This window comes from Etheostoma spectabile, chromosome 16, assembly GCF_008692095.1.
Source record: "Etheostoma spectabile isolate EspeVRDwgs_2016 chromosome 16, UIUC_Espe_1.0, whole genome shotgun sequence".
NCBI classification, from domain to species: domain Eukaryota; kingdom Metazoa; phylum Chordata; class Actinopteri; order Perciformes; family Percidae; genus Etheostoma; species Etheostoma spectabile.
Window position 1 is genome coordinate 5,214,327 of NC_045748.1, and position 17,385 is coordinate 5,231,711.

Genomic DNA, 17,385 nt, shown 5'->3' on the forward strand with positions numbered 1-17,385 from the left:
ATGTTTTTTTGCCTCCAGAGTGAGTACCTCTTTGTTATGACCCGCTTGTGCTCCATTACCAGATCATTAGCTGTTGTTGTTGATGCCTCCCCTCCTTCCTTATGGTTTGGCCTTGGAGCTCATCCCTTCCCCTGAGCCCTATTACAGTACAGACAGTAAGCATGTTCCCAAACAATTAATCTATATCCGAGTTTACCTAAACTTTCTGGAGTGTAATATAGACGGGTAATGGTGGCAGTCATTTTTTATCTCTGGTGGTTGCAGAACGGATTTCATTTTATGTTTATGTTTGAATGTTTTAAAAGACATGAGCCCTTAATTTCCTGTGACTGGTGGCGTCTGCTTATGGCTGGATATCGACGGACGTGCTGTACCCCCGCTGTGCTCGTGCAGCGGCCGCAAATGCACAATGCTCTCCATAACTAGGAGTAATTCTTTATGGTAAATTACAGGCATATACTATTGCAACAGTGAGCTTCACCCACCTGTTAGTCTACAGCGTGTTATGGATTTTAGATGAACGTAATTTGGCTGATCCGGAGATTGATGCTGTTCAAATGTCTCTCTGCTCAAGCCTTCTGCTGCTAAAGAAGACAATATTTCGTCAATATCCTATCACATTAGATAGATTATCAAGTGAATTATGGGCTTTGATTGACTCTTGTGTTGAAGACATGAGAATGGTATTGCTGTTCTTGTCAGTTCCGTTTCAGCTTCAGCTTTGGATCAGTTTATTCTTCACTTTCTCAGCTGTCCTGCCATCCTGACTCCACATTCCAGTAAGACATAGATTTGAATCTGTGCTTCATTTGTATGTTTTGGTGACTATTATCTGTTGAAATCCATCTCTCTGTTCTTGATGTCTGTATATTATCCGGTAAAAATCTTATCTGTCACACCCGGGGTAGAATAAAAAACAAAAAAACACGCCACACACATGTACCTCTTCCTTTCTGTTATCTGTGATTCCTGGTGACATAGCAAGTAGGTCCTGACATACGACGAGCGCTGACCCCACTGTCATCTATCATTGATATGATTTTGTTTGTGACGTTGTTTTGTGCCGTCTGACCGTCCTGGGGTAGGTTCCTCCAGGGTTCCTTACATTTCACCTACCACCCCACATTCTAAACCTTGTGTGTGTGGTGTATTGGGTGTTGGTGTGGTTTCTTTCCCTGGCAAACTCTATTACTTCTTGGCTGTAGGTCTTAGAAAGGCACTTGTGTGTGTGTAATGCGTGTGTTTTCGGAGCCATAGGATCTGAAGGAGGGTATCATGTATAGTCTTGTCAACTATTAATACTGGCCCTACCTATGTGCTGACCCTGAGGGATACAATGCACCATCTAAAAGCCTTTGTACTTTGCAGAGCTGTGGCCCTCTTGGCCACCTAGAGTGTTAGATGTCCTTTGTGGTGTGCTCTGCTGGCTGTGGTATTGCTGGGCTCCTCGTCCTGGTACTGGAGCAACAAGGAGAGAAGAAACGAGAAGTCAAAGAGAAAGGACAGCGGAGGGTGCAGAAAAAGAGAGTCCCAACTAGCCCATGTAATTAGGCCTAATAGTTTCCACTGACTCAGTGGGTCGTAGCGATGCTGCACTGGACAAAGATAACTGGGGTCAGGGAGTCATGGAGTCGGGGAGACGGGGCTGCTGTAGTCCTATGAAGACAGAGGGGGCGCCGTAAGGGATGCTGAACTGCGGAGCGACGCCCATACCAGTTGGATTACTGTTGATGCTTTAAATTGTACAAAGAGAGATTTTTTACACTTGGATAAACCATTCATTTTACCAGCTTCACTTTGTGGGGCTGCATTAGGGAAGCTTCCCCTGATTTCTTAATTTAGGTGTTACCCCCTAAAGGGATTTCATTAAGCAGCTGATTTGACTCCTTTTCAGACTGTGTGGCAATGTCCTCGGACGGTCTCTTTTCTTTCAAATAGGCCTTTTTCATGATCATTCTTAGAGGTAAAAAAAGTCATTTTGTATTCTGTTTATTCCTATAATTCTCAGAATGCAAAAGCCACAGATAAAAAAAATATTAAAATCCTCCACTCTTCTGTGTAGGCTTTGCACAATTGTTGAACTCTGGCTAAAGGGATGTACTCCCTCCAATGCAGTTAGTGTAAGTGTGGGCACCTAATGTTGGTCTCATAGGGCCATGGTGCGAAATCTCCCAGTCGATCCAAAAGGTGTTTGAATGGTGCTGAGGTTTTGGCAGTTGTTAAACACCAAACTGGTTGTATAATGTCTCCTATGTTTAATCGGTAGGTAATATAAAAATGCCAAATTTATGTATAAATAGTATGTATATGTGCTCGCACTGTGTACTTGGTAAGCTTCCTTTCCCTTGAGTGTCAATGCATAGCTACCCACCGATGGGAAGTAAGTCTATAGCCATGACAAACTGTTTGGACTATGTAGTCGTCTCCTTTCTCTCTTCAACAGCACATTTGAATGAAAAAATATTGTGCCTTGGCAAATAAAACTAGTACCATGTTCGTGCCTGGATTACTTCTGCAACCTTTGGATTTGGAAAGATCATTGACCCTTGGTTTGTTTTCAAAATGCAGCAGACAACCTGCACAAACAACCTTAAAAATGCACATCTGTCCCACTTGCATATCATGCTCCTGATAATTATCGTAAAATTCGAGGTGTTTAAGGACATATGCAATGGTTTTTAGGCTTGGAAGTGTCATTATAAACGCATTAGCCAAACCACACTAGTGCACTTCAGTCCTTCACTGGTGTACAGTACCAAAATAGCTCCAGCGCCTGACTAGCCAACTATCTTGTAAACAGGTGACACTAGTTAATTGCAAATTGTCCTGGCCTTGTTGGTCTATTTCTTTTTATAAAATCAATCAATTGCCACAATCCGTTCGGAAGTGAAGTTCAAACACATTTTTTATTCTTATTGGTTCACCTGTGAGTTCTACATTTTCTACCCACCACGGCCATTATGATCACGTGTTGTGTGGTGTGTGTGTGGTGTGGGGTGTGTGTGTGTGTGTTTGTGTGTGTGTGTTTGTGTGTGTGTGTGTGTGTGTGTGTTGTTTTGTGTGTGTGTGGTGTGTGTGTGTGTTGTTGTGTGTGTGTGTTGTGTGGTGAGTGACCTCACCACAACCCATTCATGCCCTGCTTCAAAAGGTCACGGCAGGGGTTGTTAGGGAAGTGGAGCCACGAGCTGATGAGCATAGGATGGGCCACAGAGGAGGTCAGATAGTGTGGTTACTTTATGTCAGCTCAGTATGTAGATGGCAAAATTGTAATGCAGTTTTTGTCTAAGATCTTCCAATCTACGCATACATGTCAGTGTTCCTGCGTCTCAGGAAACGCACAGAATGATGGGTCTACCTCATTTAGGGTCCCAGTAAACCATACTAAGGACCCAACAAGCACGCAGCAGGGCCATGCAACTGGGACACACCAAAATGAATGACCCATCATTAATGTTATTAATTCACCTGTGCTTTTCCTGCACCGGATTTCAATTCCTCTTTTGAAAAAAGCACAAATTAAGTGTAGGAATACGCTTAATGGTCATGCTATGCAATGCATTACTGGTGGGTTGCAAAATGTCTTAATGCATCTAAAGCAGTCACCACATTCTTTTTCCTTTTCAACCTTCACCACGCATCCCTTTCCCCGGTTACAAAAGGAGGTGACGATGTGAGCTCATACATCCTTTTTGTATATTGCAATGTGCTTCTCTCGTTCATGTCCATTTGGCATTATCTGTGTTCTTCACAGTGTAAAAATATAGACTAATTGTCACTGCTTAGTTGTTTACTCCTCCTTAGAGATGAGAAACGGTACCACACACACACACACACACAGTATGTATATTCCACCTTTCCTTTCTTATCACCACCTCCTCACACCCCCTATTATCCCTCCTTCCCCTACAGTGCGCTACATGCGAGGTGGGTGTGGGGTTTGAAACCAGTTAGGCTTATATTGATGTTTCTGCATTTCAATCAATTTTACCACAGTGTTAGGCTAATTAAGGTTAGCTCCGTCCTCCCAGGGGGTGGGGTGGTATGTGTGGTGTTGGTGTGTGTGTGTGTGTGGGTGGGGGGGGTGGGGGGGGCTAATGTGTGTGTGTCCTGTTCCTGGGGGCTCCACGCTCCATTTTATTTCTGAATTACATGGGAATTCTCTATTTCAGAACAAGAGATGAGAGATAAAGTCTCTCTCTCTCTCTCTCTCCCTCTCGCACGCTCTTGCTCTCTCTCTCCGCTCTCCTCTGTTCCTCCCCTCCCTCTTTCCCCAGCAGGTCCTAATGCAATTACATAGGCCCTTTACTGCCTGCTATTTTTAACACACACTCTCTCAAGCACACACCCACCACACACACCACCACACATACAGTACACATACCAAGAGCGGAAATGATTATTTTTATGCTGGACTATTTAAAGTTCATTGACAATGTTTAATTAATTAAATAAGAAAGTAACACTTTAAAAAATGCTAGGTGGGCTCTGCAGGCGTTTGCATATGAAGGTAATAATTATCCTCTGTGTGTGGGTGTGTGTGGTAGCTCACCTATTCCATCGTGTGTGTGTGTGTGGTGTGTGTGTGTGTGTGTTGTGTGTGGTTTTGGTGTTGTGTGTGTGTGGTGTGTGTGTGTGCATAGTTCACACAGCCATACAACCTTAAGGGTGTGTACGTGTGTCTGGTGTTAATGAGTCTTTAACACCCTCTCTGCCATATTTACATTAACGAGAAAAACTAAAGAGTCCAATTAAGAAGGAGAATGCTTTTGTAGCACTTTGTTTCTATGATTAATAGTCACGGTGGCCGTGCTAACAGAGGAGGCGGGACCTCTCCTACTGTACATCATTGTATTAATAATAAATAAGTAAATGCCAAGTACAAGTAGTTACATGCCCACATGCACATTCTCTATACAAGTTGGGATCGGGTCATCTTCCACACGTTTTGGACCCGCCTACACTTCTGCTTTACTCGTTTGGAATATTCATCAAATCACATGGTTTTTCGCGGTGTTGATGACAACTCCTAGCTATGTGTACCTATGATATTTGTATTTGTTGATTCTTTCTCTATTTAATATGATCACAAGCAGCACAGTGGCCCATTGGTTACCACTCTAATCAGAAGGTAACGGACCTTTCTGTGTAGAGTTGCATGTTGTCCTGTCTCTGCTCTGGTTTCCCCCTCCCACTAAAAACATGTTCCCCTCCCTCTATACCAACTGATGTATAGTAAGCATCTGCCGTCGTAAGGCCTGCCGTGCATCACCCAGGTGGGTGCTAAACATTGAGGTGGTAGAGAGTACTCTCTCGCATGTATTTTATATTCTTCTTTTATTTTAACTTTTTTGGTAGAGGTAAACTTTGTCCTCTAGGGGTAGCCATAATGCTGTGTACTAGGTGTTGGTTTAGGTCTGGCAACTAGATCAACTGTAGTGTGGTTTTAGGGTCTAAAATGTAAGGTCAGGCAACCAGTTTGATTTCTATAAAGCTATTTGGGTAACTCTTTTCTGCAAATAAAAACTTGCATTGAGTGATGATGTTGGCGCAAAGCTTAGCAAGGTGATCTACATTTACATTAAAACCCTATTTCCATGCAAAATTAGCAAAACACAAAGCCCCTTTCACACATACCAGGCTCGAGCTGGAGACGTCCTGACGCCCCGGCTGGAGAAAATAGGATTGGGGAGGATACAAATTATTTTGGACAATAGTTGAAAGAAAAGCCATGTTAGGTTACAGTGAACAGCGAGGAAAATGAAACTGACAGCCACAACAAACAACACACACACAACATCCACACAGCACTAGCTAGACCGGTGAAAGTGGATGCCGGTCACCTCCGTATTGACTGTCAGAGTGATTTGCAATGGCATCCCATGGCGGGATACTGCTGCAATTTTTAAAAGGTTGAACTACCATGCTTTTTCTGTTTTTTTTACTTTATATTATACTGTTATAATCGGAATTTCATGTTAAACGTGACCGAGCTTCAAATGATGAGATAAACGTTTTTCATGGGGATGTTTTTCCGACATCCCATGACCTAAACATTCAGATTTCCAACTGTTTCTGAACCTTCCGTTTCAACAGTTTTTTTTCTACTCTCCGCTCGGACCGGCCTTCTCCGGTCTTCTACGATTAGTCATCGCCTCCAGGTAGTCAGGACTGGAGGAATCAACAGTGACTTACATATTTTTCCTAATCAAAATGTGGGTAACCAAAGAATTTAAATTTGGAAGTTCCACATTCATTTCAGGGTGATTAGATTGCATTTTTGGGACGGTTCTGAAATTAAACTTATCTTTTAGAGCTGTATGTGAGAATGCACATTTCCAAATCAGTTGGGTAGGACATAAATTGATCTATACTCTGCTAGTTGTCCTAGTACAAAATCAGTGTAATCTCTGATTCAGCCAAAACTCCCAGCAAGCATGATGAGACGATTCATGCCGCTCACACAAAGTGGAGAAGACAAACATCCGCGGTTAGTACATGAACAAAACCAAATGGCTTACTGGAGGAAGACGACTTGAATATCTACAAAAGGGGGCCCTTCAGAAAAAGCTTTGCGAACAACATATGGGCACTTTTGATAAAACCACATTTCCCCCCAAAACAAAGTTCTTATTGACTGTTATTTATTTACGTGCTGTGCTTACGATGCAGACGTGCTTGCAAAGTGTTTGAACCTCTGTGTCTAGACCCCTTCTATTGCACATCATTCTCAACACACTGTTAGTAACTACAATGTAAGGAGAGTAGACATGGATAAGCACTGAACAAAGACACATACACAAAAGCAAGAAGACAGAGATGTGCGATGACTGTTCTGTTGTTTGAAGACTGCACGTACCCAGTGTGGCCTCAAGTAACTAGACACCAGTGGTGTTTAATAATGTCAAAGGAATAGGGAAAAAGGAAAACCAAACAAGAAACAGAGACTATAATAGTCACGAAAGATGAAAAAGAGCAAATGAATATCATCAGCATGTCTGCTTGCATCTGGTGGCCTCAGGTGTTAAGGACCCTCCCATTACCTCAGACACAGGCTGGGGATACGAGCCACCGTCCTCCCACCTTCTGATCTCCCTCTTATAACCATCTCATTTCATGCTCCTCCTTTAACTCCTCTTTTTTTAATCCCCTTTTAGCTCTTACCTCCCTATGTAGTGCGCCTCTTCTACATTGTACTTTATTTACGATTTAATTCTGCAGTAAAGCCGAAGTTCTAGCTAAATTACTCACAAGTCTGGTAGTAGATGTGTAAAAATATCCGTCCTATGTAAGTACTGTAACTGTTTTTTGTGTTCCTGTACTGGATGGACAGTGACATTGTGTAATGTCAATCATGTCCACTGAGGCAACAAGGAGCTTCTGTGCAGACAAATGTTGACATTTAAATCTTACAGCTAATTCCTAACAAAGCCTCTACCCAGGCCCGGCCCTAAACATTTGGTGCCTAGGCAAGATTTTAGGTGGCGCCCCCTTGCATCACTGTACGTTAACTGATGTTAAAACTACCAGATAGCGCTCGCTATTTATTGATTAGCCACTATGTCATGCTAACGGCTGATGCTATTATCGATCATTGTTCTGCAACAGCAAATATTACATTATCACATCACTTTACTGTAACATTACCTCTGTCTTTGTCACGTTTTTCCCCTCTACTTTCTTTTTTTTCCTCCCCTGGGCACCAGACAGTTTAGGAGCTTTGACATTATGAGATTTAGATCAGGTAAAGAAGTCGGGCTTGTTTTTTAATTAGGTGACGTTTGTAAGGTGACCAGATTTCTCAACAAAATCCGGGGACATTTTCAGCTCAGAAGCGTATTTAACCTCCAAAACAAGTATGTTTTTATTTTTGTAAAACTAAAACGGGACAAGACCTAAGCTGTTCTCATTAGGGGCTGAGCCCCCCCCCCCCAGGTATCATCCTAGACCCACCCCTGCTGCTACTCCTACTCACTCCACTACACCTCAAGTATAAAGTCCTAATATTTCAAGATAAAAGTCCTAATATTTCAAGCTGAAAGTCCTTATATTTCAAGATAAAAAATCCATCCTTATACTCAAGATAAAGTCCTAATTTTCAAAATATAAAGTCCTAATCCTAATATTTCAAGATAGAAAGTCTTAATATTTCAGAGATAGAAAGTCTTAATTTTCAGATAAAGTCTCAATTTTCATAATGTTGTAATGTTTACTACTACTTTATCTGATAGCGTTTGCTTTACTGCTCAAGGCTTGTTTCTGCAACAGCTCATTGGAATCGATATACAAAAAAACTACTGAGGACATATTTTCCTTTGACGTGATGCAGTATTAAACGGATTGCTGCAATGTAAGTTAATAGGATAATTGTCCAGCTTGTATTTACGTTCCTAAAAGTGCTTGTTTTGCTGCTAACAGACTCAGATTAATATTCTAAGTGTCTGACAACATTAGGGAAGATTTCTAAGGGGTCGACCTTTCTGTTAAAGATTAGGATCCTTTTTAAAACATAAAAGTCCGCGAAAGTGCGTTCGCTAAACGCACCAGACTCCATAATAATCAGTGATTTTTACACATCGTAAAATACGGCTTCTAAACACTCTTGAGCACCGCTGGCTCTGGCGGTCTGGAGCCTGTGTTGGGTGTGCGATTATCGGCTACTTTTTTCTTCATTCCAAATTTCGTCTTTCAGTCACAGTGAAAACCGGGGACATTTCCGGGACAGATCCAGCGGGACGGTAGCCAAATAAGGGACTGTCCCCGGAAACCGGGGACGTCTGGTCACCCTACGTTATAGGTACAGCCAGGCCGGGCGCCCCCTGGTGGTTTCACCCTTAGCATTTGCCTACACTGCCTAAGCCACAGGCCGGCCCTGCCTCTACCGATTGCTGTGGATACCTATATGAGAAATTAACATTTCTAAAACAGCTGCCATGTTTTTTTCAGTAGAAGACAGCATGCCAAAAGTAGCACCACTCATCCAATGTGAAGTGTAGTAGGTTCATGTCCATGCCAGAGAGTAAATGGGAGTCAACACACACATTTACATGTTTACAATAGGGGTTCATCCAGTATCCGGATCGGATAAAGCACTTTTGCCGAGTACAGTATTATCCGAGTAATAGAGTCAATATCCGTGCTCGGATTGAATACACTCCTCAACTGGCCACGCAGCGTTCTGTGATAATCACAGCGCCCCCCCCCCCTGCCTACAAACCCTTCGGATCATACACCACACACACAGAACTTGAGAAATGCGCTCTCTCTCTCTCTCTCTCTCTCTCGCTCCGTCAGTCTCGGGTCTGCGTCTGTTCCGTTAACGTTTAGGGTTTCTTCAGCTTCAGGTTTGTTTTTACTTGGGTTTGTAGTCCTTACATAGTAACCAGTAGATTTCTGGTGAACGTGGGGTTTGTAGTCCTTACATAGTAACCAGTAGATTTCTGGTGAACGTGGGGTTTGTAGTACTTACATAGTAACCAGTAGATTTCTGGTGAACGTGGGGTTGTGAGTACTTACATAGTAACCAGTAGGTTTCTGGTGAACGTGGGTTTCAGACATGCTGCTTGGTTTAAATGCAACTCCCGTTGCGTCTCTGCCATCGGAGATTTTTCTTTTTTTTTTTTTACTTCAGCTGCCCCCCGCCCCCTCCTCTCTCTGTGTCCTTTCTTACTCACACCCACACACACACACACACACACACGTTCTGTATATAGTTTTTTGTACCATGAACACACCTTGATCTGAAGCTCAATGCTGTCATGTAAATAGTTTTCAAATCAGCAATACATATAACAATTTTGATCAACCCTATCAATTGCATAATACTTGTACTCGGCAAAAGTGCTTTATCCGTACCGGATACTCGGATCACCCCTATTTGTAACACATGTAAATGTGTTGTGTTGACTCCCATTTACTCTCTGGCATGGACATGAAACCTACCTACACTTCATCAATTGGATGAGTGTGCTACTTTTTGGCATGCTAGTCTTCTACTGAAAAAAACATGGCAGCTGTTTTAGAAATGTTAATTTCTCATATAAGGTATCCACAGCAATCGGTAGAGGCAGGGCCGGCCTGTGGCTTAGGCAGTGTAGGCAAATGCTAAGGGTGTAAACCACCAGGGGGCGCCCGGCCTGTGCTGTACCTATAACGTAGGGTGACCAGACGTCCCCGGTTTCCGGGGACAGTCCCTTATTTTGGCTACCTGTCCCCGGCTGGATCTGTCCCCGGAAATGTCCCCGGTTTTCACTGTGACTGAAAGACCCGAAATTGGAATGAAAGAAAAAACGTAGCCGATAATCGCACACCAACACAGGCTCCAGACCGCCAGAGCCAGCGGTGCTCAGAGATGTTTTAGAAGCCGTATTTTACGATGTTAAAAATCACTGATTATTTACATGGATCGGTGCGTTTAGCGAACGCATTTCCGGATTTTATGTTTTAAAAAGGATCCTAATCTTTACAGAAGGTCGACCCCCTAGAAATCCTTCCATAATGTTGTCAGACACTTAAATATTATCTGAGTCTGTTGCAGCAAAACAAGCACTTTTAGGAACGTAAATACAAGCTGACAATTATCCTATTAACTTCCATTGCAGCAATCTCGTTTAATACTGCATCACTGTCAAAGGAAAATATGTCCTCAGTAGTTTTATTGTATCTGATTCTCAATGAGCTGTTCGAAAACAAGCCTTGAGCAGTAAAGCAAACGCTATCAGATAAATGTAGTTCAGTAAACATTACAACATTATGAATATTAGACTTTCTATCTTAATATTAAACTTTCATCTTGAATATTTAAGACTTTCTATCTTGAAATATAGGACTTTAGGACTTTATATTTTGAAATATTAGGACTTTTTATCTTGAAGTATAAGGATGATTTTTTATCTTGAAATATAGGACTTTCTAGCTTGAAATATTAGGACTTTTTATCTTGAAATATTAGGACTTCTAACTTGAGGTGTAGTGAGTGGAGTAGGAAGTAGCAGCAGGTGGGTCTAGGATGATACCTTGGGGGGGGGGGGCTCAGCCCCTAATGAGAACAGCTCTAGGTCTAGTGTCCCGTTTTAAGTTTTACAAAAATAAAAACATTACTTTTTTTTGGAGGTAATACGCTCTGAGCTGAAAATGTCCCCGGATTTTGTCTGAGAAATCTGGTCACCTTACATAACTCACCTTAATTAAAAACCAAGCCCGACTTCTTTTACCTGCATCTAAATCTCATAATGTCAAAGCGTCCTAACGTCTGGTGCCCAGGGGAGGAAAAAAAGAAAAGTAGAGGAGGAAAAACGTGACAAAGACAGAGGTAATGTTACAGTAAAGTTGATGATGATAATGATAATTTTTGCTGTTGACGAACATGATCGATATAGCATCAGCCGTTAGCATGACATAGTTGCTAATCATAATAGCAGCGCTACTGTTAGTTTTAAACATCAGTTAACTGTACATTGATGCAGGGGGTCGCCACCTAAAATCTTGCCTAGGGCACCAAATTGTTTAGGGCCGGGCCTGGGTAGAGGCTTTGTTAAGAATTAGCTTGTAAGATTTAAATGTCAACATTTGTTCTGCCACGAAGCTCCTTTGTTGCCTCAGTGGACATGATTGACATTACACAATGTCACTGTCCATCCAGCTACAGGAACACAAAAACAGTTACAGTACTTTACAATAGGACGGATATTTTTACACATCTTACTACCAGACTTGTGAGTACATTTAGCTAGAACTTCGGCTTTACTGCAGAATTAAATCGTAAATAAAGTACATATGTAGAAGAGGCGCACTACATAGGGAGGTAAGAGCTAAAAGGGGATTAAAAAAAGAGGAGTTAAAGGAGGAGCATGAAATGAGATGGTTATAAGAGGGAGATCAGGAGGTGGGAGGACGGTGGCTCTGTATCCCCAGCCTTGTGTCTGAGTGTAATGGGAGGGTCCTTTAACACCTGAGTCCACCAGATGCAAGCAGACATGCTGATGATATTCATTTGCTCTTTTTCATCTTTTCGTTACATATTATAGTCTCTGTTTCTTGTTTGGTTTTCCTTTTTCCCTATTCCTTTGACATTATTAAACACACCTGGTGTCTAGTTACTTGAGGCCACACATGGGTTACGTGCAGTCTTCAAACACAAGAACAGTCATCGCACATCTCTGTCTTCTTGCTTTTGTGTATGTGTCTTTGTTCAGTGCTTATCCATGTCTACTTCTCTTACATTGTAGTTACTAACAGTGTTGTTGAGAATGATGTGCAATAGAAGGGGTCTAGACAAGAGGTTCAACTAACTTTGCAAGCAGTCTGCATCGTAAGCACAGCACGTAAATAAATAACAGTCAATAAGAACTTTGTTTTGGGGGGAAATGTGGTTTTATCAAAAGTGCCCATATGTTGTTCGCAAAGCTTTTCTGAAGGGCCCCCCTTTTGTAGATATTTCAAGTCGTCTTCCCTCCAGTAAGCCATTTGGTTTCTGTTCATGTACTAACCCGCGGATGTTTGTCTTCTTCCACTTTTGTGTGAGCGGCATGAATCGTCATCATCATGCTTGCTGGGAGTTTTGGCTGAATCAGAGATTACACTGATTTTGTACTAGGACACTAGCAGAGTATAGATCAATTTATGTCCTACCCAACTGATTTGGAAATGTGCATTCTCACATACAGCTCTAAAAGATAATGTTTAATTTCAGAACCGTCCCAAAAATGCAATCTAAGTCACCCTGAAATGAATGTGGAACCTTCCCAAATTTAAATTCTTTGTTTACCTACATTTTGATTAGGAAAAATAATGTAAAGTCACTGTTGAATTCCCTCCAGTCCTGACTACCTGGAGGCGATGACTAATCGTAGAAGACCGGAGAAGGCCGGTCCGAGCGGAGAGTAGAAAAAACTGTTGAAACCGGAAGGTTCAGAACAGTTGGAAATCTGAATGTTTAGGTCATGGGGATGTCGGAAAAACATCCCCATGAAAAACGTTTATCTCATCATTTGAAGCTCTGGTCACGTTTAACATGAAATTCCGACATTATAACAGTATAGATATAAAGTAAAAAAAACAGAAAAGCATGGTAGTTCAACCTTTTAAAAATTGCAGCAGTATCCCGCCATGGGATGCCATTGCACATCACTCTGACAGTCAATACCGGAGGTGACCGGCATCCAATTTCACCGGTCTAGCTATGTGCTGTGTGTATGTGTGTGTGTGTGTGTGTTGTTGTGCTGTCAGTTTCATTTTCCTCGCTGTTCACTGTAACCTAACATGGCTTTTTTCTTTCAACTATTGTCCCAAAATTAATTTGTATCCTCCCCAATCCTATTTTCTCCAGCCCTGGGACGTCAGGACGTCCTCCAGCTCGAGCCCTGGTATGTGTGAAAGGGGCTTTAGTGTTTTGCTAATTTTGCATGGAAATAGGGTTTTAATGTAAATGTAGATCACCCTTGCTAAGCTTTGCGCCAACATCATCACTCACTGCAATGTTTTTATTTGCAGAAAAGAGTTTACCCAAATAGCTTTATAGAAATCAAACTGGTTGCCTGACCTTACATTTTAGACCCCTAAAACCACACTACAGTTGACTTAGTTGCCAGACCTAAACCAACACCTAGCTACACAGCATTATTGGCTACTCCCTTAGAGGACAAAGTTTACCTCTACCAAAAAAGTCTAAAATAAAAAGAAAGAATATAAAATACTATGCGAGAGAGTACTCTCTACCACCTCCAATGTTTAGCACCCACCTGGGTGATGCACGGCAGCCTTACGACGCCAGATGCTTACTATACATCAGGTTGGTATAGAGGGAGGGGAACATGTTTTTAGTGGGAGGGGGAAACCAGAGCAGAGACAGGGACAACATGCAAACTCTACACAGAAAGGTCCGTTACCTTCTGATTAGAGTGGTAACCAATGGGCCACTGTGCTGCTTGTGATCATATTAAATAGAGAACGAATCAACAAATACAAATTATCATAGGTACACATAGCTAGGAGTTGTCAATCAACACGCGAAAAACCATGTGATTTGATGAATATTTCCAAACGACTGTAAAGCAGCCAAGTGTAGAAGCGGTCAAAACGTGTGGAAGATGACCCAGCACTTGTATAGAGAATGTGCATGTGTGCATGTAACTACTTGTACTTGGCATTTACCTTATTTATTATTAATAAACTGATGTACAGTAGGAGAGGTCCAGCCTCCTCTGGTTAGCACGGCCCACCCGTGACTATTTAATCATAGAAACAAATGTGCTACACATAAAGCATTCTCTGCTTCTTAATTGGACTCTTTAGTTATTCCTGTTAATGTTAAATATTGGCAGAGAGGGTTTAAAGACTCATTAACACACAGATTCACACGTACACACACCTTAAGGTTGTATGGCTGTGTGAACTATGCACACACACACACACACACACACACACACACACACACACACACACACACACACACACACACACACACACACACACACACAAACACACACACACGATGCAATAGGTGAGCTACCACACACACCCACACACAGAGGATAATTATTACCTTCATATGCAAACGCCTGCAGAGCCCACCTAGCATTTTTTAAAGTGTGTACTTTCTTATTTAATTAATTCAAACAATTGTCAATGAACTTTAAATTAGTCCAGCATAAAATAATCATTTCCGCTCTTGGTATGTGTACTGTATGTGTGTGTGTGTGTGTGTGGTGGGTGTGTGCTTGAGAGTGTGTGTTAATAATTAGCAGGCAGTAAAGCGGCTATGTTAATTGCATTTAGGATCCTGCCTGGGGAAAGAGGGAGGGGAGGAACAGAGAGAGCGAGAGAGAGAGCAAGAGCGTGCGAGAGAGAGAGAGAGAGAGAGAGAGACTTTCTCTCATCTCTTGTTCCTGAAATAGAGAATTCCCATGTATTCTCAGAAATAAAATGGAGCGTGGAGCCCCCAGGAAAAAGGAACACAGACATATGCCTAACACCCCACCCCATCCCGACACATCCATTCAACATCACACAACACACTTACAAACACACACACACACACACACACACATACCCACCCACCCCCTGGGAGGACGGAGCTAACCTTAATTAGCCTAACACTGTGGTAAAATTGATTGAAATGCAGAACATCAATTATTAAGCCTAACTGTTTTCATAACCCCACACACACCTCGCCATGTAGCGCATGTAGGGGGAAGGAGGGATAATAGGGGTGTGGAGGTGTGTGTGATAAGAAAGGAAAGGTGTGAATATACATACGTGTGTGTGTGTGTGTGTGTGTACAGTTTCTCATCTCTAAGGAGAGTAACAACATAAGCAGTGACAATTTAGTCTATATTTTTACACTGTGAAGAACACAGCATAATGCACAAATGGACATGAACAGAGAAGCACATTGCAATAAATCCCAAAAAGGATTGTATGAGCTCACATCGTCACCTTCCTTTTGTAACTCGGGGAAAGGGATGCGTGTGAAAGGTTGAAAAGGAAACAGAATGTGGTGACTGCTTTAGATGCATTAAGACATTTTGCAACCCACCAGTAATGCATTGCATAGCATGACCATTAAGCGTATTCCTACACTTAATTTGTGCTTTTTCAAAAGAGGGAATTTGAAATTCCGGTGCAGGAAAAGCACAGGTGTAATTAATAACATTAATGATGGGTGCATTCCATTTTGGTGTCCCAGTTGCATGGCCCTGCTGCGATGCTTGTTGGGTCCTTAGTATGGTTTACTGGGACCCTTAAATGAGGTAGACCCATCATTTCTGTGCGTTTCCTGATACCGCAGTAACACTGACATGTATGGCTAGATTGGAAGATCTTAGACAAAAACTGCATTACAATTTTGCCATCTACATACTGAGCTGACATAAAGTACACACTACTATCTGACCTCCTCTGTGGCCCATCCTATGTCCCATCAGCCTCCTCTGTGGCTCCATTTCCCTAACAACCCCTGTCCAGTGACCTTTTGAAGCCAGGTCATGAATGGGTTGTGGTGAGGTCATCACACACACACACACACACACACACACACACACACACACACACACACACACCCCCACACCCTGTTGATCATAATGGCCCGTGGTTGGTTAAAAATGTAGAACTCACAGGTGACCAATAAGAATAAAAAATGTGTTTGAACTCCACTTCCTGAACGGATTTGTGGCAAATTGATTGATTTTATAAAAAGAAATAGACCAACAAGGCCAGGACAATTTGGCAATTACTAGTGTCACATGTTTAAAGATAGTTGGCTAGTCAGGAGCTTGGATATTTTTGGTACTGTACACCAGCTGAAGGTACTGAAGTGCACTAGTTGTGGTTTGGCTAATGGCTTTATAATGACACTTCCAAGCCTAAACCATTGCATATGGTCCTTAAACATCCCTCGAATTTTACGATAATTATCAGGAGCATGATATGCAAGTAGGGACAGATGTGCATTTTTAAGGTTGTTTGCTGCAGGTTGTCTGCTGCATTTTGAAAACAAACCCAAGGGTCAATGATCTTTCCAAATCCAAAGAGTTGCAAGTAATCAGCACTGCACATGGTACTAGTTTTTATTTGCCAAGGCACAATATTCTTTCATTCAAATGTGCTGTTGAAGAGAGAAAGAGAGACGATAATATCCAACAGTTCTGTCACTGGCTATAGACTTTACTCCCATGGTGGGTACTTTGCATTGACACTCAAGGGGAAAGGAAGCTCTACCAAGTACACAGTGCAGATGCACATATACATACTATTTAATACATAAATTTGGCATTTTGTATATTACCTACCGATTAAACATAGTAGACATTAATACAATCCAAGTTTGGTGTTTAACAACTTGCCAAAACCTCAGCCCCATTCAACACCTTTTGGATCGACTGGGAGATTTCGCACCAGGCCCTATCGACCAACATTAGTGCCCAACTTCACTAATGCTATTGGAGGGAGTACATCCCTTTAGCCAGAGTTCAACAACTTGTGCAAAGCCTACACAGAAGAGTGGAGGATTTTAATATTTTTTTTATCTGTTGCTTTTGCATTCTGAGAATTATAGGAATAAACAGAATACAAATCTGACTTTTTTTCCTCTAAGAATATCATGAAAAAGGCCTATTTTGAAAGAAAAGAGACCGTCCGAGGACATTGCTCACACAGTTCTGAAAAGGAGTCAAATCAGCTGCTATAATTGAAATCCCTTTTAGGGTGTAACACCTTAAATTAAGAAATTCATGGGAAGCTTTCCCTAATGCAGCTCCACAAAGTGAAGCTGGTAAAATGAATGTTTTATCCAATAAAATCTCTCTTTGTACAACTTTAAAGCATCAACAGTAATCCAACTGGTATGGTGCGTCGCTCCTGCAGTTCCAGCATCCCTTACGGCGCCCCCTC